The sequence below is a fragment of the Acipenser ruthenus genome, chromosome 23 (genome assembly GCF_902713425.1).
Source record: "Acipenser ruthenus chromosome 23, fAciRut3.2 maternal haplotype, whole genome shotgun sequence".
NCBI lineage: Eukaryota > Metazoa > Chordata > Actinopteri > Acipenseriformes > Acipenseridae > Acipenser > Acipenser ruthenus.
Genome location: NC_081211.1, coordinates 17231676 through 17246755, shown reverse-complemented (window position 1 = coordinate 17246755; position 15080 = coordinate 17231676). Strand labels below are relative to the sequence as shown.

The 15080-nt window shown below is 40.7% G+C and overlaps 7 non-coding genes across 7 annotated transcripts; 4 read left to right on the top strand and 3 right to left on the bottom strand.

Moving 5' to 3' along the window:
• The first annotated feature begins 4849 nt into the window (after positions 1 to 4849).
• On the top strand, positions 4850 to 4921 carry trnad-guc (transfer RNA aspartic acid (anticodon GUC)). The gene has a single exon. It is a non-coding gene; the product is annotated as a tRNA-Asp (tRNA).
• Positions 4922 to 5591: 670 nt separating this feature from the next.
• On the top strand, positions 5592 to 5664 carry trnav-cac (transfer RNA valine (anticodon CAC)). The gene has a single exon. It is a non-coding gene; the product is annotated as a tRNA-Val (tRNA).
• A 2314-nt stretch (positions 5665 to 7978) lies between these two features.
• trnam-cau (transfer RNA methionine (anticodon CAU)) lies at positions 7979 to 8051 on the top strand. Its single transcript has one exon. It is a non-coding gene; the product is annotated as a tRNA-Met (tRNA).
• A 308-nt stretch (positions 8052 to 8359) lies between these two features.
• trnav-aac (transfer RNA valine (anticodon AAC)) lies at positions 8360 to 8432 on the top strand. The gene has a single exon. It is a non-coding gene; the product is annotated as a tRNA-Val (tRNA).
• Positions 8433 to 11404: 2972 nt separating this feature from the next.
• On the bottom strand, positions 11405 to 11477 carry trnav-aac (transfer RNA valine (anticodon AAC)). The gene has a single exon. It is a non-coding gene; the product is annotated as a tRNA-Val (tRNA).
• Positions 11478 to 11850: 373 nt separating this feature from the next.
• Positions 11851 to 11923, bottom strand: trnam-cau (transfer RNA methionine (anticodon CAU)). The gene has a single exon. It is a non-coding gene; the product is annotated as a tRNA-Met (tRNA).
• A 2815-nt stretch (positions 11924 to 14738) lies between these two features.
• On the bottom strand, positions 14739 to 14811 carry trnav-aac (transfer RNA valine (anticodon AAC)). The gene has a single exon. It is a non-coding gene; the product is annotated as a tRNA-Val (tRNA).
• Positions 14812 to 15080: the final 269 nt, after the last annotated feature.

Genomic DNA, 15080 nt, shown 5'->3' with positions numbered 1-15080 from the left:
CTGGGACCTCATTCTCGCGTATAGATCTCGTCCTGCATACCAGCTCCCTTACGAGGACGGCAGTAGACACCCAGGCCGTCTTCTTCTCTGACCATAGGCTCCTGCAGGTAACATTGCAGGTCCCTCAGACCTCCCAGATGGGGTCAGGGGTTTGGAAATTAAACACCTCCTTACTCGATGACCCCTCCATAGCTGCAGCCTATAAGAGCAGGCTTGTTGAGTGGACCACTTTGCGTGACCTATTCAACTCCCCTATAGAGTGGTGGGAGATGGTCAAAATGAGAACTAAGGGTTATTTCATAGCAGCAGGCAAGAGGAAAGCAAAAGAAAGGAGGGCCAAATATAAACACCTGAATGCTGCCCTCCAGCGTCTGAGCCTGCTTCAGCTTCGGGGGTTCCCTGTAAGCGACGAGATAGCCCAGACCAAGCTAGATCTTTCAGTGCTTTGTAGGGAGGAACAACGAAAGGTCATGCACAATGCAAAAGTGCAAAAAATGGAGGAAGACGAAAAGTGTACTCGCTTCTTCTTCCAGAAAACGAGGGAGAAGCGGCACTTGATGTCCTCCATGCTCGACAGCAGGGGGAGGATAGTAGAGGATAGTGAGGGAGTGAAAAAAGTGGTAGAGAACTTCTATAGGGACCTATATAACATCAAAGCTACAGATGACACCCTGATAGAGTGGTTCCTGAGCCAGTTGGAGCCTGACTCAGTGCGGGACGAGGAGGAGGAGGAGAAGGACCCAGAACTCACGCTGGAGGAGCTCACCCAGGCGGTTAAGACCATGAACACCGGTAAGACGCCAGGTCCAGATGGCATCCCGGGTGAGTATTACCATCTTTTTTGGGACACGCTAAAAGTCCATTTAGCGGAGGTCTACAGAGCGGTCTACAGGGAGAAGCGGTTGGGCCCTTCTATGCGGGAGAGTGTAATTACTCTCCTTCATAAGAAAGGGGAAGTTAAAGATCTACGGAATTGGCGCCCAATCAGCCTCCTTTGCGTGGATTACAAGATACTAGCCAAAGCTCTGATGCTCCGGCTACAAGTACACCTCCCTTTGGTCATTGGCCCCGACCAGGCTTGTGGCGTCCCAGGGAGGTCCATCACGGATATTTTAATGTTAACAAGGGACATTCTGGCTTATTCTAGAGAACGGAACCATCCCCTCTGCCTGTTCAACCTTGACCAGGAGAAGGCGTTCGATAGGGTAAGCCATGAATATATGTACAAAGTGATGGACCAGATGAAATTCGCTCCTGGACTTAGGGAGTGGGTTAAAACCATATATACAACATTAGTACCCGAGTCTTGGTGAACAGGCACCTGACTGGTAAAATATCTATCCAGTCAGGGGTCAGACAGGGTTGCCCACTATCCCCACTGCTATATGTCGTGTGCATTGAACCCCTCCTGCAGGCAATTCGTAGGGATACCAATATAACTGGTTTCCAGCTGCCTGGATCCAACGGGGTCCAGGTCAAAACAACAGCATATATGGACGATGTGTCACTCATTTGCACCAACACATCGTCGGTACCTCGGATTAGTAATATCCTTGAGAAGTACTGCACAGCGACCGGGGCAGTGATTAATAAGTCCAAGAGCGAAGTCTACGTGTCTAAAAATTGGCAGGTAGATAGGGAACTGTCGGACATGTACCCTGTCAAAAAGGACAAAATCAAGATTCTGGGCCTCATTTTCGAGAACAATAGCTCGGGGGCCCAGAGCTGGACGGCGGCCATTAACCAGGTCCGTAAAAAGATTGGCGGATGGAGCACAAGATCCTTAACAATGACGGGTAGAGTATTAATAACCAAGTCTATACTGTTCCCCATCCTCTCTTATGTAGGAAAAATCTTTCCCCCAGACAGGACCACCAAAAAAGTGGTGGACCGCATTATCCACCGCTTTATCTGGGGCAGCAAGATGGAGAGGGTAAAGCGAGCCACCCTGAGTAAAGCCGACAAGAAGGGAGGTAAGGGGGTCCCGGACGTTGTGCAGCTCACCCGAGTGCAGGGGCTCACGCAAACTATCAAGAACATCCAGGCCCTGGACAGGAAGGTATGTTACATGAATCGTTTCTATTTTGCCACCTGTCTCAGGGCCTTGGGCCTCTGCACTATTGATAACACCGTGCCGTACTCCTGGGACCCCCCATTGTATTATAGAACCTTAAGGGACACTATATATAAATTGGGCTTAGATAAAAGCAAAATTGGCCTCCTGGGAATACAAGGCTGTAACTAAATATCTTGCCGGTTCCCAGGAAATTGAAAAAGTAGCTACTTTCTCCCTCACCCAAAGCCAAAAAATCTGGGAGAATGTGTCTCACAGCTGCCTCAGTAATGTCCAGAAGGATATAGCATGGAACACCGTCCACAGTGCACTCCCCACTCGAGCGTTCATGTTCAGGAGGGGACTAGCCCAAGTAGAAACATGCCCCTATGCAAAGTGCCGCAAGAGAGAAACACCAGCCCATATCTTCTGGGAGTGTGATGTGGCTGGCAGTGTCTGGCTCTCTGTCTCTGTCTTCCTAAACAGGTTTGCTGACACGGCCAAGATGACCGCTGAGACTGTGCTCTATGGGCCTGCGGGAGGAATCACTACCAGCACAGCTAAGTGCGTTTGGCGTGTCATCAATGTTGTCAAGCAGATCCTGTGGGAAGGCCGTAACGTCTGTGTCTATCACAAGCAGGAGCTAGACACTATCACCACGACCAGAAGGGCACAAACTCTTATCAAGGACTTTGTAATTCTGGACATCCGGACCCTCGGGAAGGACAAGGCCTGCGCGGAGTGGAGGATCGCCGGACTTCAGGACGTGAAGATGGAATAAAGGAAAAAACTGGAACCGCTAGCTCCTAGGAGCGGGACTACGGGGCACCGCTAAGCCTTTTATTTATTTTGTCATGCCAGCATTCCGCCCTTTTTAGCTGGCATGACCGTTTTTCAACGGTGCCCTGGTTTTATGTAGTCTTTTTGTTTCAGTTTTATGGACCTTTGATTTAATTTGAATGTTTTATTTGATTTTGTTTTGTTTTGTTTTATGTATCTTTAAGATTTTTAATGTAAACTATTAAAAGTTACATTTTAAGTGTTTTAAAATTTTAGAATTTTAACTCACTGTTTTATACACTGTCCCTTTTCCCCTGTCCCTGTTTTAGATCTAGGTTTATGTTCACTTTTTTAGAGAGCACTCCCCGGCCCTCACAAGCACTGGTTTTTTATAGATGGTTCTTTTTTTCCAGTCACTTTTAAAACAGCACAGGTTTTTTTCATGTTGATTTTAATCTGTGTCTGTTTTAACCATGTACAAAGCACAATTGTCTTGGTGTTTTTAAATGTGTTTTAAATGCTTTTAAAACAAAATGTATGTCTGTATGCATGAATGTCATCTTTAAAAGAAATGTAAAATGAATGAAAAAACGAATGGGTGTAAATGTAAAAAATGTAAAATCTCAATAAAAGAGTATTTTACTAAAGATTTCCGTGGAGAGGAACATTTATGAGTTTCAACTAATTTTTTGATGCCCTGCTTTGGCGGGGCTTCCTTGTGTTGTAAAATAATAGAATTGCAGTGTGTAGTGTTGGTATGATAAATGGGCGTGCTATTCAAAGTAACATTTGTTACAGACTGCAGTCTTCTTGATCACACTAAGAAAGTGGGTGTCTTATTTGTGTATGTATAGTAGAACCGGTTGTACTATACACCGCTAAGCCTTTTATTTATTTTGTCATGCCAGCATTCCGCCCCTTTTAGCTGGCATGACCGTTTTTGAACGGTGCCCTGGTTTTATGTAGTCTTTTTGTTTCAGTTTTATGGACTCTCTTGTTTTTGATTTATTTTGAATGTTTTATTTGGTTTTGTTTTGTATTTACGTATCTAAAAGATTTTTAATGTCAACTATTAAAAGTTACATTTTAAGTGTTTTAAAATTTTAGAATTTTAACTCACTGTTTTATACACTGTCCCTTTTCCCCTGTCCCTGTTTTAGATCTATAGTTTTATGTTCACTTTTGAACTTTTTTAGAGAGCACTCCCCGGCCCTCACAAGCACTGGTTTTTTATAGATGGTTCTTTTTTTCCAGTCACTTTTAAAGCAGCACAGGTTTTTTTCATGTTGATTTTAATCTGTGTCTGTTTTAACCATGTATAAAGCACAGTTGTCTTGGTGTTTTTAAATGTGTTTTAAATGCTTTTAAAACAAAATGTATGTCTGTCTGTATGCATGAATGTCATCTTTAAAAGAAATGTAAAATGAATGAAAAAACGAATGGGTGTAAATGTAAAAAAATGTAAAATCTCAATAAAGATTTCCGTGGAGAGGAACATTTATGAGTTGCAACTAATTTTTTGATGCCCTGCTTTGGCGGGGTTTCCTTGTGTTGTAAAATAATAGAATTGCAGTGTGTAGTGTTGGTATGATAAATAGGCTTGCTATTCAAAGTAACATTGGTTACAGACTGCAGTCTTCTTGATCACACTAAGAAAGTGGGTGTCTTAGTTGTGTATGTATAGTAGAACCGGTTGTACCCCACTTTCATCCAATCACTCAACCATTCGTGCAATTAGTGATGGTGGGAAGGGAAGTGAAGTCTCTGAATCATTTGGTTCGCAAAATTCACTGAGCCGAAGCAGACGAAACGCTTCATGCTCTTTAGTGCCATCTCTTGGTAGATCTGCACAACTCAATACATTAAGTTTAGCACAGACCTGCACAACAGCGCCAAAATCATGTTGTGGCGGCAGCAGTATTACATCCGTAGTGGTTTAGCACTACCTTAAAGAATGAATGGGAAATCGTTTAGGGCGGTCTTCCTGTGAGTACAGAATGATTACTGTTTACGCATTCCTCGTTAGTATAGTGGTCAGTATCCCCGCCTGTCACGCGGGAGACCGGGGTTCAATTCCCCGACGGGGAGAAGTTGTTTTATTTTTTTATTTTATTTTTTTAAAACTCTCCTTAAATATTTTCCGCACAAAATGTAGTTGACAATTATTTACCAGATATGATGTATATTTGCTTATTTTTTTATATCTATACCTATATACGTAATCCTTACCCGCCGTACCATATTTACAGTATTATTCGTTGTGTTGACTATATATTATATTATTTTACCTGTGCTTTTGTACATTTCAGAATATCATTTTTATAGACTATTTGTATTGCTAAAACAGTTTGTGCAAGAATACTCTTGTCCTCACTGAAAAAAAGTGTTTTGTAAAAAAAAAAAAAAAAAAATAGAAACTTAAGAGAGGCCGTGGAGAGTCACTAAGGGGGCGTGACTATGACGAAAGGGGCAGCTCTGTAAATAGAAAAAGCTAAATACATAAATGTTAACAAACACATTCTTAAAAGTCGGGAGTATGTATGTTATGCGGACGTGATAATCACTATACTACGTATTCTGCGTCGTTATGTTTTTAGTCAGTATGTTTTATCTAAAACTCAACTATTTGAAAGTTGAACGGCAAATTAACGCTATTACAACTAAATGGGATAAACAAACATATTCTTCCCATTGAAAAGTATAGACTATTAGTGAAATTACTTGCTGTGCTCAGTGCTTGAGCGCTGTCTTCCATGAAGTTTCCGTAGTGTAGTGGTTATCACGTTCGCCTCACACGCGAAAGGTCCCCGGTTCGAAACCGGGCGGAAACAGCTTTTTTTTTTCTGTATTATTATTTTTCAGTGGTCTCCATTTGTTGCATTTTATTTGTGAACGGTTAAAACCCGTGGGTTAATTATGTATTTATTTATTTTTTTAAATGCAAGCGTAAATGTATCATAGCGATAGCAGCGCTTGTTGTAACTTCTTGTTACGACCAATGCGTTCACTCTAAGTCGAATCTGACTGATTTCTAAGTTTGTGCTGCGTAGGCAGTGCCACCTGAAACAGTATTTATGATTTTACTAGAAAATGTGTTCAACCGGACTAATATCAATTATAGCAATCATAAGGCAGGCCCTGATTTTTTTTTTTTTTTTTTAGCACAGGAATAACTAGGCTCTCAAATTATAAATCTTCACAGAATCCTTACCTTCCAGTTACTATCATGTTCCTTGGCCATGGCGATGGTACTGTAGGCAGGACTCGGTGCTGGACTTCCGTCGCGTCCTGGTCAGCAAAGAGGGGGTCTCCTGCACTGCGCTGGAGGACACTGGGTCGAGTGTTACACTCATATGGGCCGATGTCTACCAGCAAGACCCCGACACAGCACCACCACATTGGTGCTTTAACAGTGTGAAGTGATTAGAAAAACAAAATGGTTATAACTGCGTATTATTAGATGTGTTAGTAGCGTTAGAGATAAAACAATGGAACAAATTATAACTTGAATTCTGTTCCATGAACTTCAACTGTATTAGAATAAAATAGCAACACAATTACTTTATTAAATCCATTTCTAACATCAAGCATCAAGTGTGATATTTCCACTGCAACATGATCCACTAATGACTTTAAGCACTGTCCACATAGAAAATGTGCTTCTCATGGATTTACAGAGGGCCACTGAGTCAACCCAGAACAACAGGGATTTGTTTGTGGCAGAATTAGACGGGGTGGGGGCTGCATACTGGGACACTATACAGCAACATCAATGTCAAGAATTACATTCTGATCGGTGCTTGCAACTGGGTGATCGGAATGAACATTTAATGTATCATTTATTGCCGTTTAATGAGGGGGGAACAGTAGGCACATCAGAGGGGTTAGGTATTGTATTATTAATATTATTATTATTTATTTCTTAGCAGTCGCCCTTATCCAGGACGACTTACAATTGTTACAAGATATCACATTATTTTTACATACAATTACCCATGTATACAGTTGGGTTTTTACTGGAGCAATCTAGGTAAAGTACCTTGCTCAAGGATACAGCAGCAGTGTCCCTGCTGAACCCACAACCCTCCGGTCAAGAGTCCACAGCCCTAACCGCTACTCCGCACTGCTGCCCACATTGCCATAACCTTGTTATTATAACTGTTATTACTACTCTTGTTATTACATCATGTCTCCTGCGATATTATTATTTATTTCTTAGCAGACGCCCTTATCCAGGGTGACTTACAATTGTTACAAGATATCACATTATTTTTACATACAATTACAAAGTGCAAAGTGCACCTGTGTTTTGTGCCACATAGAAATTGTTTCAAGGCTGCTCACCGCAAGTAAAAATTCTAGACCGAGGGCCTATGATAGTATCTTTGTTTTTCTAATCTCATTATTTTGTGTATTTTTTATGATGTTTTAATTTCAGGAAATATTCTAAGATGTCCATTGGAGTGGACAACAAAAAAAACAATAAAAGATTTGTGCTAAAATCTAAATTTAGTTTGAGTCTCATTTCTAGTTGCAATAAGACTAGGAAAAAAGAGTTAAAATATTTTTTTTTATGATTGAAAATAAATTTTGGACTGAAAGGGTTAAACTTTGGGGTTTATGTACAACCTCTTTCTGATACTTTTCATTCATTTACAATGTAGGCCTGACAGCTGAATCATTTTAGAATGTATGACAAATAAATCGAGGTAAATCGTCCAGAGATTACAATTCAAAAACGGGAGGAGCTGACATGATTTGACAGCTGCAAATCCTACTACAGGGCAAAAACCAGGATCAAGAAATGGACAGCTAAGGTGATCGTTCACATGCTGGATTTGTCAGCAGCAAATGCATGCTTACAATACTGACAAGATCGCTATTCCTTAGGGGACAGAAAGAGAGAGGTTATGGAATATCTAGACTTCAAGGTGGAACTAGCCAATGTTCTGATTGCTTGCAGAAAACCATTGCAATGAAGACCAGCTGCTACTCCAGAGGAAGAGCACACCAATGCCAGCAAAGGTGTTTTTTCTGAATAAAAAATCACAGGATCTTCGGGTCTGAGCAAGATCCCTGCTTTTAAACCTTTAGCATTGCATAGATCCCACATTCCTCAATCCTGGAATGGAAAGCATTTTCAAGGCCTCGTTAGCGCAGTAGGTAGCGCGTCAGTCTCATAATCTGAAGGTCGTGAGTTCGATCCTCACACGGGGCAGCAGTTTTATTCTTGGGTAGGAGTTATTTAAAAATAAATACCAAACTTGTTTAAGGCTGGGGTTGCCTTAAAAACTGTCAAAACGTTCTTCATGGTCGTAAATAGTTAGATGTCCTTGTTATTTTAAAACTGGGTATCAACAAAGCATCTGGACAAATGTAGAACTGCTCATTAACATATACGCGCTTACACTATAAAACGTATCAGGGCTATATTATATATTAAGGGCTTGTTTTATTTATGGTGTTAAATAAAAATATATATGTTAGTAAGCTACTGTATGAATAGTGGAGCGTGTAACAAGATGTGTTTCCGTAGTGTAGTGGTTTTCACGTTCGCCTAACACGTGAAAGGTCCCCGGTTCGAGACTGGGTGGAAACATTTTTTTTTTAATTTATTAAAAATAACAATCCGTTACAAATATATATATATTTTTTATACTTCTTAGATCATATTGCATATATCGCATAACTGCATTATAGTGCATTATTTGTATGTATTTGAAGTTCATTGTATTTGATAAGCGGTTGCAGCAGTTCATGAAATGTTTCCGTAGTGTAGTGGTTATCACGTTCGCCTCATACGCCAAAGGTCCCCCATACACAGCAGGAAGATGGGAAGGATGCAAGGATGGAAGGTTTAACAGCTGGGAAGGTATTGGTCCTGTGCCTTCGCATGCCTGTTGTACACAAAACAAAAAAAATGTTATACAAATTAAAAGTATTTGTTCTTTTTTTTTATCACATGGAATGCAATGAAACAAACAGCCTAAACACAAAATAGTCACAATGGCAAAATAAAAGGTTTCTACACAAAACAACAAGAAACCAAAAAAAAAAAAGAAAGAAAAAAAAAAAAAAAGCATGGAGTACCCATGTTCACATTATTTAAGTATTGCTTTCAAAACAAGATCATTCTTCAATGAAAACTAAATTAAAGTTAAATACAGTAATATAACGTTCATGGATATATAATTAAAAATAAATGATAGAAAAATAGAGGCTCTGTAAAGTGTCCTTTTAGATGCATTCTAGGATCCAGCACCTAAAAACCTGCAGTTTATGAGTTATATACATCATAAACCTGCAGTTTATGATGTTTGTAGTGAACAGGGGACCTTCGTATCATGGTATCTACAGTATAATGCAACACTATACCACGGTACTATATGGTACTATTTATTTTACCATGGTACAATTTGTGTTGTTCCGGATACAAGTATTACAGTACCATTGTAACGGACAAATGTATTAAATATAATTGCGCTTTGGATAAAACAGTCCCTCCATCAAGTTTCTTGCTCTTGTAAATATTACAATTTTTAACACTTAGAACTGACACCTATTGTAAAAATGTCAATCGTGTATTTTTATTGATAATATTACAAAATCTAGAGTTTACTATCCGCGCATTTCTACAGCTGACATTTGTAATACGAACATATATTATTATTGGATTTTTTAAAAATTCTTGGTGACTACACGTACAGTACTAGTGACAATTAAAATAATACTGTAATAAAATTCTTACCTTCAGATGAGTGTATTTCAAAATAAACCAAAAGACTTCAAGATTCAATAATCTCTTGTCGTTGAAAATGCTCAGTATTCTTGGTAGTTCTACGAGATCTGATTGGATAATTCCGTCACTTGATTCTTGGTAGTTCTGCGAAATCTGATTGGCTCTTTCCTGATCAATTCTTGGTAGCGACACGGGCTATGATGTATCAAATTTTGACCCGATGAATGATACACAGGATAATCTGTATAAGAACATAAGAACATAAGAACATAAGAAAGTTTACAAACGAGAGGAGGCCATTCAGCCCATCTTGCTCGTTTGGTTGTTAGTAGCTTATTGATCCCAGAATCTCATCAAGCAGCTTCTTGAAGGATCCCAGGGTGTCAGCTTCAACAACATTACTGGGGAGTTGGTTCCAGACCCTCACAATTCTCTGTGTAAAAAAGTGCCTCTATTTTCTGTTCTGAATGCCCCTTTATCTAATCTCCATTTGTGACCCCTGGTCCTTGTTTCTTTTTTCAGGTCAAAGAAGTCCCCTGGGTTGACATTGTCTATACCTTTTAGGATTTTGAATGTTTGAATCAGATCGCCGCGTAGTCTTCTTTGTTCAAGACTGAATAGATTCAATTATTTTAGCCTGTCTGCATACAACATGCCTTTTAAACCCGGGATAATTCTGGTTGCTCTTCTTTGCACTCTTTCTTGAGCAGCAATATCCTTTTTGTAACGAGGTGACCATAACGGAATACAATATTCTAGGTGAGGTCTTACTAATGCATTGTAGAGTTTTAACATTACTTCCCTTGATTTAAATTCAACACTTCTCACAATATATCCGAGCATCTTGTTAGCCTTTTTTATAGCTTCCCCACTTTGTCTAAATGAAGACATTTCTGAGTCAACATAAACTCCTTGGTCTTTTTCATAGTTCCCTTCTTCAATTTCACTATCTCCCATATGATATTTATAATGCACATTTTTATTGCCCGCATGCAATACTTTACACTTTTCTCTATTAAATTTCATTTGCCATGTGTCTGCCCAATTCTGAATGCTGTCTAGATCATTTTGAATGACCTTTGCTGCTTCAACAGTGTTTGCTACTCCTCCTATTTCTGTGTCGTTTGCAAATTTAACGAGTTTGCTTACTATACCAGAATCTAAATCATTAATGTAGATTAATAATAGCAGAGGACCTAATACTGATCCCTGTGGTACAGCACTGGTTACCTCACTCCATTTTGAGGTTTCTCCTCTAATCAGTACTTTCTGTTTTCTACCTGTTACCCACTCCCTAATCCATGTGCATGCATTTCCTTGAATCCCTACTGCGTTCAGTTTGAGAATTCATCTTTTGTGCGGGACTTTGTCAAAAGCTTTCTGGAAATCTAAATAAACCATGTCGTATGCTTTGCAGTTATCCATTTTCAATGTTGCATCGTCAAAAAAGTCAAGTAGGTTAGTTAGACACGATCTCCCTTTCCTAAAAGCATGCTGGATGTACAGTACTCAAATAAATGCAACTATCCGCCATACTGTTACAAAAATGCAGCCGCGTCTAATAAATATAGCTGATCAAATAAATAAAAAATGTATACACGTGTTTCCTCCCGGTTTCGAACCGGGGACCTTTAACGTGTGAAGAACGTGATAACCACTACACTACTGAAACATTTCATGAAATACATGACTCACTTATCAAACACAATCACCTACAATTACACAATAAGAATTGTATATTGCAATTTGCGATACGTGCAATATAATCAGACGTATAAAAAATAAATATATTTGTAATGGGTTGTTATTTTAAAATAAATGACAAAAAATAATGTTTCCGCCCGGTCTCGAACCGGGGACCTTTCGCGTGTTAGGCGAACGTGATAACCACTACACTACGGAAACACGGTCGAGAGGCCATCTCCCCTATTCATATAGTATCTTACTAGCATCTTGCATGAGTGAAGGGAGTACATTACATTTAACTCGTTCTGCAAAGTATTTTTTGTATTTAACTTATTGCATAAATGAAACAACAAGCCCATAATATATAATATAGCCACGATACGTTTTATAGTGTAAGCGCGTATATGTTAATGTCCATTCCTGTGGTCACATACAAATTGTTGCTGTCCTACATTTGTCCAGATGCTTTGTTGATACCCAGTTTTAAAACAATAAGGGCATCTAACTATTTACGACCATGAACAACGTTTTGACAGCATTTCACGTTTTTGGTATTTATTTTTAAATAACTCCTAACCAATAATAAAAGCACTGCCCCGTGTGAGGATCGAACTCACGACCTTCAGATTATGAGACTGACGCGCTACCTACTGCGCTAACGAGGCCATGTAAACACTCCCGAGCCCCGAACTGAGAAACGTGGGATGTTTGTAGTGAACAAGGGACGTGATCACCACCACACTACGGACACATTTAATGAATTTCAGAAACCATGAATTTCAAATACAATGAACTTTGAATACATACAGATAATGTACTGTGACAATTAAATAATACTGTAATAAAATTCTTACCTTCAGATGATTGTATTTCGAAATAAACCAAAAGACTTCAAGATTCAATAATCTCTCGTCGTTGAAAACGCTCAGTATTCTTGGTAGTTCTACGAGATCTGATTGGATAATTCCGTCACTTGATTCTTGGTAGTTCTGCGAAATCTGATTGGCTCTTTCCTGGTCAATTCTTGGGAGCGACACGGGCTATGATTGGTCAAACCTACCAAGATATTCCCAAAATTGAACACCGATTTGTGGCTGGGAGGGACGAGGCTGTTGTGCAAGTAAGAAATTTATCAAATTTTGACCCGATGAATGATACACAGGATAATCTGGATGTACAGTACTCAAATAAATGCTGCCGTCTGCCATGCTGTTACAAAAATGCAGCCACTTCTAATAAATATAACTGATTCAATAAAACAGAGAGAGAGAGAGAGAGAGAGAGAGAGAGAGAGAGAGAGAGAGAGAGAGAGAGAGAGAGAGAGAGAGAGAGAGAGAGAGAGAGAGAGAGAGAGAGAGAGAGAGAGAGAGAGAGAGAGAGAGAGAGAGAGAGAGAGAGAGAGAGAGAGAGAGAGAGAGAGAGAGAGAGAGAGAGAGAGAGAGAGAGAGAGGCTGGAAGCTTTAAGCTTTAATCAGTTCATACATCAGGAAATGGTTGGGAGTTCCACGCTGCCTCAGCAGAGTGGGACTTTATGGTAAAGGAATACTGCAGCTACCAGTCTCTGCTCTAACCGAGGAGTTTAAGTGCGCCAAGGTCAGACTGGAAATTACATTAGTAGAGTCACGCGATAAATGCGTAAGGGAGGCAGCACCTGTGTTGAAAACTGGAAGAAAGTGGGTGGCAAAGAAAGCTGTGGAAGATGCAAAGACTGCCCTTCGAATTGGTGATATCATGAGGCAAGTTCAGCATGGAAGAGGGGGGTCTTGGTTTCAGTTCAGCTCCTCCTACATGGCACAAGGTAGCCCCAGCTCAAAGGAGGAAGCTGGTAGTCAACGAGGTGCAAAAGCAGGAGGAGAGGATGAGGTGTATAAAGGCCATTTCCCAAGGCAAGCAGGGAGAATGGATGAGATGGGAGAGTGTGGAACAACGCAAGATTGGCTGGCAAGACCTATGGTCAATGGAACAGAGCAGGATCAGTTTCCTCATCAGGTCAACATATGATGTTCTCCCATCACCACAGAACCTAAACCTCTGGGTAGGAGAGGATCCCTCATGTCCTTTGTGTTCATCACCTGCAACATTAAGGCACATTTTGACAGGATGTAAGGTGGCTCTTAGCCAAGGACGGTTTACTTGGCGCCATGACCAGGTGCTGCAATGTTTGGCCTTAGCATTGGAAGACAAGCGTAACATGACCAATATGTTGTCACCTGTTCCATCAAAACATTACACACAAAAGACAACATTCCTCCGCCCAGGAGAGCAACCACCAAGAAAAGGTGTTAAAACCAATCCTCGCCCAGGACAACTGGAAGCTGCTAGAGACTGGAAAATGCTGGCAGATGTTGGTCAACGGCTTATTTTTCCACCTGAGATTGCCACCACTAACCTTCAACCAGATATTGTCTTGTGGTCTGGATCAGCACGCCTTGTTCACCTGGTAGAGTTAACAGTGCCATGGGAGGATGCTGTAGATGAGGCGTATGAGAGTAAGAAACTGCGGTATGCTCAACTAGCCACTGAAGCAGAACAGCGAGGATGGAGAGTTCGGGTTTACCCAGTGGAAGTGGGTTGTCGAGGATTTGTGGCACACTCTACAACCCGGTTTCTCAGAGACGTCGGATTCAGTGGTCAAGAGTTGCGTCGCACAGTGAAGAACTTATCTGAAGCAGCAGAGAGGAGCAGCAACTGGCTGTGGTTGAGACGGAAAGATTCTGGCTGGGGATCTCAAGCACAATAGAAAGAAAGAAACGTTGATGTACAGGTAAGTAAGCTGGGCTGAGTTGAGTGGGGGACGGAGGGGGGTGATGCTGGGACGCCAGAATCACCGCCGAGCCCTCTTGAGGTGTCGTGGGCTAGTCGACGAAACACTGAGGATGGAAGGTGCCCACTTGAAAACCCCAGAGATGTACCCTACTTAGCTCAATCCAGACGGTTGTCATGCTGATGCGCTGGGGAGGCCGCACTATGGTTGATCCCCGGAGCCAGCATCGCAGCCGTTGTGTGTGCTGATGCGCCAGGGAGGCAAAATAAGCTGATCCCTGGAGCCAGCATTACACTTCAGCCATTAACACACACAGAAGGATATCTACATCATCATATGGAAGGAAACGTAAATGGATGGAGACACATATGTAACACATTAGTTTACTATAAAGCTACGTCTTAGTTGGTGCTTATCTTGGCGAGAGCCGAGTTCAAAGCAGCATGAAGTTTTAACATCTACTCTCGTGTAATGGAAATCATATACACGTGTTTCCACACCAGGGATCTTTCGCGTGTGAGGCGAACGTGATAACCACTACACTACGGAAACATTTCACAAACTGCTGTAACCGCTTATCAAATACAATGAACTTCAAATACATACAAATAATGCACTATAGTGCAGTTTTCGATACGTGTAATATGATATAAGAAGTATATTGTTACAAAATGTATTTGTAACGGGTTGTTATTTTAAAATAAATTTAAAAAAACTGTTTCCGCCCGGTCTCGAACCGGGGACCTTTCGCGTGTTAGGCGAACGTGATAACCACTACACTACGGAAACGTATTCTTTGTTGTTTTGTTTTTAGCCAGTATATTTTATCGGCAAATTAACGCTACTACTACTAAATGGGATAAACAGACATATTCCCACTGAAAAGTATAGACTATTAAAGTGATGATACGGCTGTACTTAGAAAATGAACTAAACACGTGCATCACCAGCGACCTGTAGCACTTGCTGTGTTCAGTACTTGAGAGATGTTTTCAATGAAGTTTCCGTAGTGTAGTGGTTATCACGTTCGCCTCACACGCGAAAGGTCCCCGGCCGGA